Source organism: Triticum urartu, chromosome 5 (assembly GCF_003073215.2).
Source record: "Triticum urartu cultivar G1812 chromosome 5, Tu2.1, whole genome shotgun sequence".
NCBI lineage: Eukaryota > Viridiplantae > Streptophyta > Magnoliopsida > Poales > Poaceae > Triticum > Triticum urartu.
The window spans coordinates 99,152,189-99,161,482 of NC_053026.1; positions in this window are offsets into that span (position 1 = coordinate 99,152,189).

A 9,294-nucleotide genomic window follows, 5' to 3' on the forward strand; every position below is an offset into this window, starting at 1 on the left:
ATTAAGGTTTAAAACTAATCCCGAAGGTAAATATAGAGGTAGCGTGCGGACGGCGATCACATTGACCTTGGAACCATTCCCGACGCGCATCGTCACCTCATCCTTTGCCAGTCTCCGCTTATTCCGCAGCCCCTGCTTTGAGTTACAAATGTGAGCAACTGCACCGGTATCAAATACCCAGGAGCTACTACGGGTACTAGTAAGGTACACATCAATTACATGTATATCATATATACCTTTTGTTTTGCCGGCCTTCTTGTCCGCTAAGTATTTGGGGCAGTTCCGCTTCCAGTGACCACTTCCCTTGCAATAAAAGCACTCAGTCTCGGGCTTGGGTCCATTCTTTGGCTTCTTCCCGGCAGCTTGCTTGTCAGGCGCGGCAACTCCCTTGCCGTCCTTCTTGAAGTTCTTTTTACCTTTGCCCTTCTTGAACTTAGTGGTTTTATTGACCATCAACACTTGATGTTCCTTCTTGACTTCTACCTCTGCTGATTTCAGCATAGCAAATACTTCAGGAATGGTCTTTTCCATCCCCTGCATATTGAAGTTCATCACAAAGCTCTTGTAGCTTGGTGGAAGCGACTGGAGGATTCTGTCAATGACCGCGTCATCCGGGAGATTAACTCCCAGCTGAGTCAAGCGGGTATGTAACCGAGACATAGTGAGTATGTGCTCACTGACAGAACTATTTTCCTCCATCTTACAGCTGAAGAACTTGTCGGAGACCTCATATCTCTCGATTCGGGCATGAGCTTGAAAAACCATTTTCAGCTCTTCGAACATCGCATATGCTCCATGTCTCTCAAAATGCTTTTGGAGCCCCGGCTCTAAGCTGTAAAGCATGCCGCACTGAACGAGGGAGTAGTCATCAGCCCGTGTCTGCCAAGCGTTCATAACGTCTTGGTTCTGTGGGACGGGTGGATCACCTAGCGGTGCTTGTAGGACATAATCTTTCTTGGCAGCTATGAGGATGATCCTCAGGTTCCGGACCCAGTCCGTGTAGTTGCTGCCATGGTCTTTCAGCTTGGTTTTCTCTAGGAACGCGTTGAAGTTGAGGACTACGTTGGCCATTTGATCTACAAGACATATTGTAACGATCAAATTATTCAATGAACTCCCACTTAGATAGACATCCCTCTACTAGTCATCTAAGTATAACATGATCCGAGTCAACTAGGCCGTGTCCGATCATCACGTAAGACGGACTAGTCAACGTCGGTGAACATCTTCATGTTGATCGTATCTTCTATACGACTCATGCTCGACCTTTCGGTCTTCTGTGTTCCGAGGCCATGTCTATACACATTCTAGGCTCGTCAAGTCAACCTAAGTGTTTGCATGTGTAAATCTGTCTTACACCCGTTGTATGTGAACGTTTTGAATCAAACACCCGATCATCACGTGGTGCATTGAAACAACGAACTGTCGCAACGGTGCACAGTTAGGGGGAACACTTTCTTGAAATTATTATGAGGGATCATCTTATTTACTACCGTCGTTCTAAGTAAACAAGATGCAAAACATGATAAACATCAAATGCAATCAAATTATAATAGTGACATGATATGGCCAATATCACATAGCTCCTTTGATCTCCATCTTGGGGCTCCATGATCATCTTGTCACCGGCTTGACACCATGATCTCCATCATCATGATCCCCATCATCGTGTCTCCATGAAGTTGCTCGCCAACTATTACTTCTACTACTATGGCTAACGCGTTTAGCAATAAAGTAAAGTAATTTACATGGCGTTTCTCAATGACACGCAGGTCATACAAAAAATATAGACAACTCCTATGGCTCCTGCCAGTTGTCATACTCATCGACATGCAAGTCGTGATTCCTATTACAATAGCATGAACATCTCATACATCACATATAGATCATTCATCATTCATCACAACTTTAGCCATATCATATCACAAAGCACTTGCTGCAAAAACAAGTTAGACGTCCTCTAATTGTTGTTGCAAGTTTTACGTGGCTGAAGTAGGGTTCTAGTAAGAACGTTTTCTTACCTACGTGAAAGCCACAACGTGATTTGTCAACTTCTATTTACCCTTCATAAGGACCCTTTTCATCGAATCCGCTCCAACTAAAGTAGGAGAGACAGACACCCGCCAGCCACCTTATGCAACTTGTGCATGTTAGTCGGTGGAACCGGTCTCACGTAAGCGTACGTGTAAGGTTGGTCCGGGCCGCTTCATCCCACAATACCGTTGAAGCAAGATAAGACTAGTAACGGCAAGAAAGTTGACAACATCTACGCCCACAACAAATTGTGTTCTACTCGCGCAAGAGAACTATGCATAGACCTAGCTCATGATGCCACTATTGGGGAACGTTGCAGAAAACAAAAAATTTCCTACGGTTTCACCAAGATCCATCTATGAGTTCATCTAGCAACGAGTGATCGGATGCATCTACATACCTTTGTAGATCGCGAGCGGAAGCGTTAAAAGAACGGGGATGATGTAGTCGAACACGACGTGATCCAAATCACCGGAGATCCTAGCACCGAATGGACGGCACCTCCGTGTTCAACACACGTACGGTCAGCGTAACGTCTCCTTCTTCTTGATCCAGCAAGAGGGAAGGAGAGGTTGAGGAAGATGGCTCCAGCATCAGCACGATGGCGTGGTGGTGATGGAGCTGCAGTACTCCGTCAGGGCTTCGCCAAGCGCTATGGAGGAGGAGGAGGTGTTGGGGAGGGAGAAGGAGGCAACCAAAGGCGTGGATGAAAATCCCTCCATCCCCCACTATATATAGGAGGGCCTAGGGGGGGCGCCGGCCCTAGGAGATCCAATCTCCTAGGGGGGCGGCGGCCAAGGGAGGTTTCCCTCCCCCCAAGGCACCTAGGGGTGCCTTCCACTTGTGGGACTCTTCCCCTTTGGAAACCCTAGGCGCATGGGCCTCTTGGGGCTGGTGCCCTTGGCCCATGTAGGCCAAGGCGCACCCCCTACAGCCCATGTGGCCCCCCGGGGCAGGTGGACCCACCCGGTGGACCCCCAGGACCCTTCCGGTGGTCCTGGTACAATACCGGTAACCCCGAAACTTGTCCCGATGGCCGAAACAGCACTTCCTATATATAATTATTTACCTCCGGACCATTCCGGAACTCCTCGTGACGTCCGGGATCTCATCCGGGACTCCGAACAACATTCGGGTTACTGCATATACATATCCCTACAACCCTAGCGTCACCGAACCTTAAGTGTGTAGACCCTACGGGTTCGGGAGACATGTAGACATGACCGAGACGACTCTCCGGTCAATAACCAACAGCGGGATCTGGATACGCATGTTGGCTCCCACATGCTCCTCTATGATCTCATCGGATGAACCACGATATCGAGGATTCAATCAACCCCGTATGCAATTCCCTTTGTCAATCGGTATGTTACTTGCCCAAGATTCGATCATCGGTATCCCAATACCTCGTTCAATCTCGTTACCGGCAAGTCACTTTACTCGTACCGTAATGCATGATCCCGTGACCAGACACTTGGTCAGTTTGAGCTCATTATGATGATGCATTACCGAGTGGTCCTAGTAATACCTCTCCGTCATACGGAGTGACAAATCCCAGTCTTGATCCATGTCAACCCAACAGACACTTTCGGAGATACCCGTAGTATACCTTTATAGTCACCCAGTTACGTTGTGACGTTTGGTACACCCAAAGCACTCCTACGGTATCCGGGAGTTACACGATCTCATGGTCTAAGGAAAAGATACTTGACATTGGAAAACTCTAGCAAACGAACTATACGATCTTGTGCTATGTTTAGGATTGGGTCTTGTCCATCACATCATTCTCCTAATGATGTGATCTCGTTATCAATGACATCCAATGTCCATAGTCAGGAAACCATGACTATCTGTTGATCAACGAGCTAGTCAACTAGAGGCTTACTAGGGACATGTTGGTGTCTATTATTCACACATGTATTACGATTTCCGGATAATACAATTATAGCATGAATAAAGACAATTATCATGAACAAGGAAATATAATAATAATGCTTTTATTATTGCCTCTAGGGCATATTTCCAACACATATCACTTATATTGATTGCATGTGATTTTTATCCTTTATGCATCTTATTCTGCTTGATTGATGGTAGCAATATTTGATGATCTCTCACTAAATTTCAAGGTACAAGTGTTCTCCCTGAGTATGCACCGTCGCTACAGTTCCTCGTGCCGAGACACCACATGATGATTGGGTGTGATAAGCTCCATGTTCACATACAATGGGTGCAAGGCAGTTTTGCACACACGGAATACTCGGGTTAAACTTGACGAGCCTAGCATATGCAGATATGGCCTCAGGAACACGGGAGACCGAAAGGTCGAGTGTGAATCATATAGTTGATATGATCAACATAGTGATGTTCACCATTGAAAACTACACCATCTCACGTGATGATCGGACATGGTTTAGTTGATATGGATCACGTGATCCCTTAGATGATTAGAGGGATGTCTATCTAATTGGGGGTTCTTAAATATGATTAACTGAACTTTAATTTATCATGAACTTAGTAACTGATAGTATTTTGCTTGTCTATGTTGTTGTAGATAGATGGCTCGTGTTGTTGTTCCGTTAAATTTTAATGCGTTTCTTGAGAAAGCAAAGTTGAAAGATGATGGTAGCAATTACACGGACTGGGTCCGTAACTTGAGGATTATGAACGTCTGGCAGAGCAAAGTTGATGACTACTCGATAGTTCAGTGTGCCATGCTTTACGGCTTAGAACCGGGACTTCAACGACATTTTGAACGTCATGGAGCGTATGAGATGTTCCAGGAGTTGAAGTTAATATTTCAAGCAAATGCCCGGATTGAGAGATATGAAGTCTCCAATAAGTTCTACAGCTGCAAGATGGAGGAGAATAGTTCTGTCAGTGAACATATACTCAGAATGTCTGGGTACCATAACCACTTGACTCAACTGAGAGTTAATCTTCCTGTTGACAGTGTCATTGACAGAGTTCTTCAATCACTGCCACCAAGCTACAAGAGCTTCGTGATGAACTATAATATGCAAGGGATGGATAAGACGATTCCCGAGCTCTTCGCAATGCTAAAAGCTACGGAGGTAGAAATCAAGAAGGAGCATCAAGTGTTAATGGTCAATAAGACCACCAGTTCAAGAAAAAGGGGAAAGGCAAGAAGAAAGGGAACTTCAAGAAGAACAACAAACAAGTTGCTGCTCAAGAGAAGAAATCCAAGTCTGGACCTAAGCCTGAGACTGAGTGCTTCTACTGCAAAGGGACTGGTCACTTGAAGCGGAACTGCCCCAAGTATTTGGCGGATAAGAAGGGTGGCAAGGTGAACAAAGGTATATGTGATATACATGTTATTGATGTGTACCTTACTAAAGCTCACAGTAGCACCTGGGTATTTGATACTGGTTCTGTTGCTAATATTTGCAACTCGAAACAAGGACTACGGATTAAGCGAAGATTGGCTAAGGACGAGGTGACGATGCGCGTGGGAAATGGTTCCAAAGTCGATGTGATCGTCGTTGGCATGCTACCTCTACATCTACCTTCGAGATTAGTTTTAGACCTGAATAATTGTTATTTGGTGCCAGCGTTAAGCATGAACATTATATCTGGATCTTGTTTGATGCGAGACAGTTATTCATTTAAATCAGGGAATAATGGTTGTTCTATTTATATGAGTAATATCTTTTATGGTCATGCACCCTTGAATAATGGACTATTTTTGATGAATCTCAATAGTAGTGACACACATATTCATAATGTCGAAGCCAAAAGATGCAGAGTTGATAATGATAGTGCAACTTATTTGTGGCACTGCAGTTTAGGTCATATTGGTGTAAAGTGCATGAAGAAGCTCCATTATGATGGACTTTTGGAATCACTTGATTATGAATCACTTGGTACTTGCGAACCATGCATCATGGGCAAGATGACTAAAACGCCGTTCTCCGGAACTATGGAGCGAGCAACAGATTTGTTGGAAATCATACATACTGATGTATGTGGTCCGATGAATATTGAGGCTCGCGGCGGGTATCGTTATTTTCTCACCTTCACAAATGATTTGAGCAGATATGGGTATATCTACTTGATGAAACATAAGTCTTAAACATTTGAAAAGTTCAAAGATTTTTCAGAGTGAAGTGGAAAATCATCGTATTAAGAAAATAAAGTTTCTATGATCTGATCGTGGAGGAGAATATTTGACTTACGAGTTTGGTCTTCATTTGAAACAATGTGAAATAGTTTCGCAACTCACGCCACCCGGAACACCACAGCGTAATGGTGTGTCCGAACATCATAATCGTAATTTACTAGATATGGTGCGATCTATGATGTCTCTTATTGATTTACCGCTATAGTTTTGGGGTTACACTTTAGAGACAGTTGCATTCATGTTAAATAGGGCACCATCTAAATCCGTTGAGACGACGCCTTATGAACTATGGTTTGGCAAGAAACCAAAGTTGCTGTTTCTTAATGTTTGGGGCTGTGATGCTTATGTGAAAAAGCTTCAACCTGATAAGCTCGAACCCAAATCGGAGAAATATGTCTTCATAGGATACCCAAAGGAGACTGTTGGGTACACCTTCTATCACAGATCCGAAGGCAAGACATTTGTTGCTAAGAATGGATCCTTTCTAGAGAGGGAGTTTCTCTCGAAAGAAGTGAGCGGGAGGAAAGTAGAACTTGATGAGGTAAGTGTACCTGCTCCCTTATTGGAAAGTAGTCCATCACAGAAACCGGTTCCTGTGACACCTACACCAATTAGTGAGGAAGCCAATGATGATGATCATGAAACTTCAGATCAAGTTACTACCGAACCTCGTAGGTCAACCAGAGTAAGATCCGCACCAGAGTGGTACGGTAATCCTGTTCTGGAGGTCATGTTACTTGACCATGACGAACCTACGAACTATGAGGAAGCGATGATGAGCCCAGATTCCACAAAATGGCTTGAGGCCATGAAATCTGAGATGGGATCCATGTATGAGAACAATGTGTGGACTTTGGTTGACTTGCCTGATGATCGGCAAGCCATCGAGAATAAATGGATCTTCCAGAAGAAGACTCACGCCGACGGTAACGTTACTGTCTACAAAGCTTGACTTTTTGCGAAAGGTTTTCGACAAGTTGAAGGGGTTGACTACAATGAGACTTTCTCAACCGTAGCGATGCTTAAGTCCGTCCGAATCATGTTAGCTATTGCTGCATTTTATGATTATGAAATTTGGCAAATGGATGTAAAGACTGCATTCCTGAATGGATTTCTGGAAGAAGAGTTGTATATGATGCAACCTGAAGGTTTTATCGATCCAAAAGGTACTAACAAAGTGTGCAAGCTCCAGCGATCCATCTATGGACTGGTGCAAGCATCTCGGAGTTGGAATAAATGTCTTGATAGTGTGATCAAAGCACATGGTTTTATACAGACTTTTGGAGAAGCCTGTATTTACAAGAAAGTGAGTGGGAGCTCTATAGCATTTCTAATATTCTATGTGGATGACATATTGTTGATTGGAAATGATATAGAATTTCTGGATAGCATAAAAGGATACTTGAATAAGAGTTTTTCAATAAAAGACCTCGGTGAAGCTGCTTATATATTGGGCATCAAGATCTATAGAGATAGATCAAGACGCTTAATTGGACTTTCACAAAGCACATACCTTGATAAAGTTTTGAAGAAGTTCAAAATGGATCAACCAAAGAAAGGGTTTTTGCCTGTGTTACAAGGTGTGAAGTTGAGTAAGACTCAATGCCCGACCAAGGCAAAAGATAGAGAGAAAATGAAAATTGTTTCCTATGCTTCAGCCATAGGCTCTATCATGTATGCAATGCTGTGTACCAGACCTGATGTGTGCCTTGCTATTAGTTTAGAAGTGAGGTACCAAAGTAATCCAGGAGTGGATCACTGGACAGCGGTCAAGAACATCCTAAAATACCTGAAAAGGACTAAGGATATGTTTCTCATTTATGGAGGTGACAAAGAACTCGTCGTAAATGGTTACGTCGATGCAAGCCTTGACACTGATCTGGACGATTCTAAATCGCAAACCGGATATGCGTTTATATTGAACGGTGGAGCTGTCAGTTGGAGCAGTTCCAAACAAAGCATCATGGCAGGATCTACGTGTGTAGCGGAGTACATAGCTGCTTCGAAAGTAGCAAATGAAGGAGTCTGGATGAAGGAGTTCATATCCGATCTAGGTGTCATACCTAGTGCATCGGGTCCAATGAAAATCTTTTGTGACAATACTGGTGCAATTGCCTTGGCAAAGGAATCCAGATTTCACAAGAGAACCAAACACATCAAGAGATGCTTCAATTCCATCCGTGTTCAAGTCCAGGTGGGAGACATAGAGATTTTCAAGATACATACGGATCTGAATGTTGCAGACCCGTTGACTAAGCCTCTCTCACGAGCAAAACATGATCAGCACCAAGGCTCCATGGGTGTTAGAATCATTACTGTGTAATCTAGATTATTGACTCTAGTGCAAGTGGGAGACTGAAGGAAATATGCCCTAGAGGCAATAATAAAGTTATTATTTATTTACTTATTTCATGATAAATGTTTATTATTCATGCTAGAATTGTATTAACCGGAAACATAATACATGTCTGAATACATAGACAAAAAGTGTCACTAGTATGCCTCTACTTGACTAGCTCGTTGATCAAAGATGGTTATGTTTCCTAACCATGGACATGAGTTGTCATTTGATAAACGGGATCACATCATTAGGAGAATGATGTGATTGACTTGACCCATTCCGTTAGCTTAGCACTTGATCGTTTTAGTTTACTGCTATTGCTTTCTTCATGACTTATACATGTTCCTATGACTATGAGATTATGCAACTCCCGATTATCAGAGCAACGCTTTCTGTGCTACCAAACGTCACAACGTAACTGGGTGATTATAAAGGTGCTCTACAGGTGTCTCCGATGGTACTTGTTGAGTTGGCGTAGATCGAGATTAGGATTTGTCACTCCGATTGTCGGAGAGGTATCTCTGGGCCCTCTCGGTAATGCACATCACTATAAGCCTTGCAAGCTATGCAACTAATGAGTTAGTTGCGGCATAGTGCATTACAGAACGAGTAAAGAGACATGTAGGTAACGAGATTGAACTAGGTATCGAGATACCAACGATCGAATCTCGGGCAAGTAACATACCAATGACAGAGGGAACAACGTAAGTTGTTATGCGGTTTGACCGATAAAGATCTTCGTAGAATATGTAGGAGCCAATATGAACATCCAGGTTCC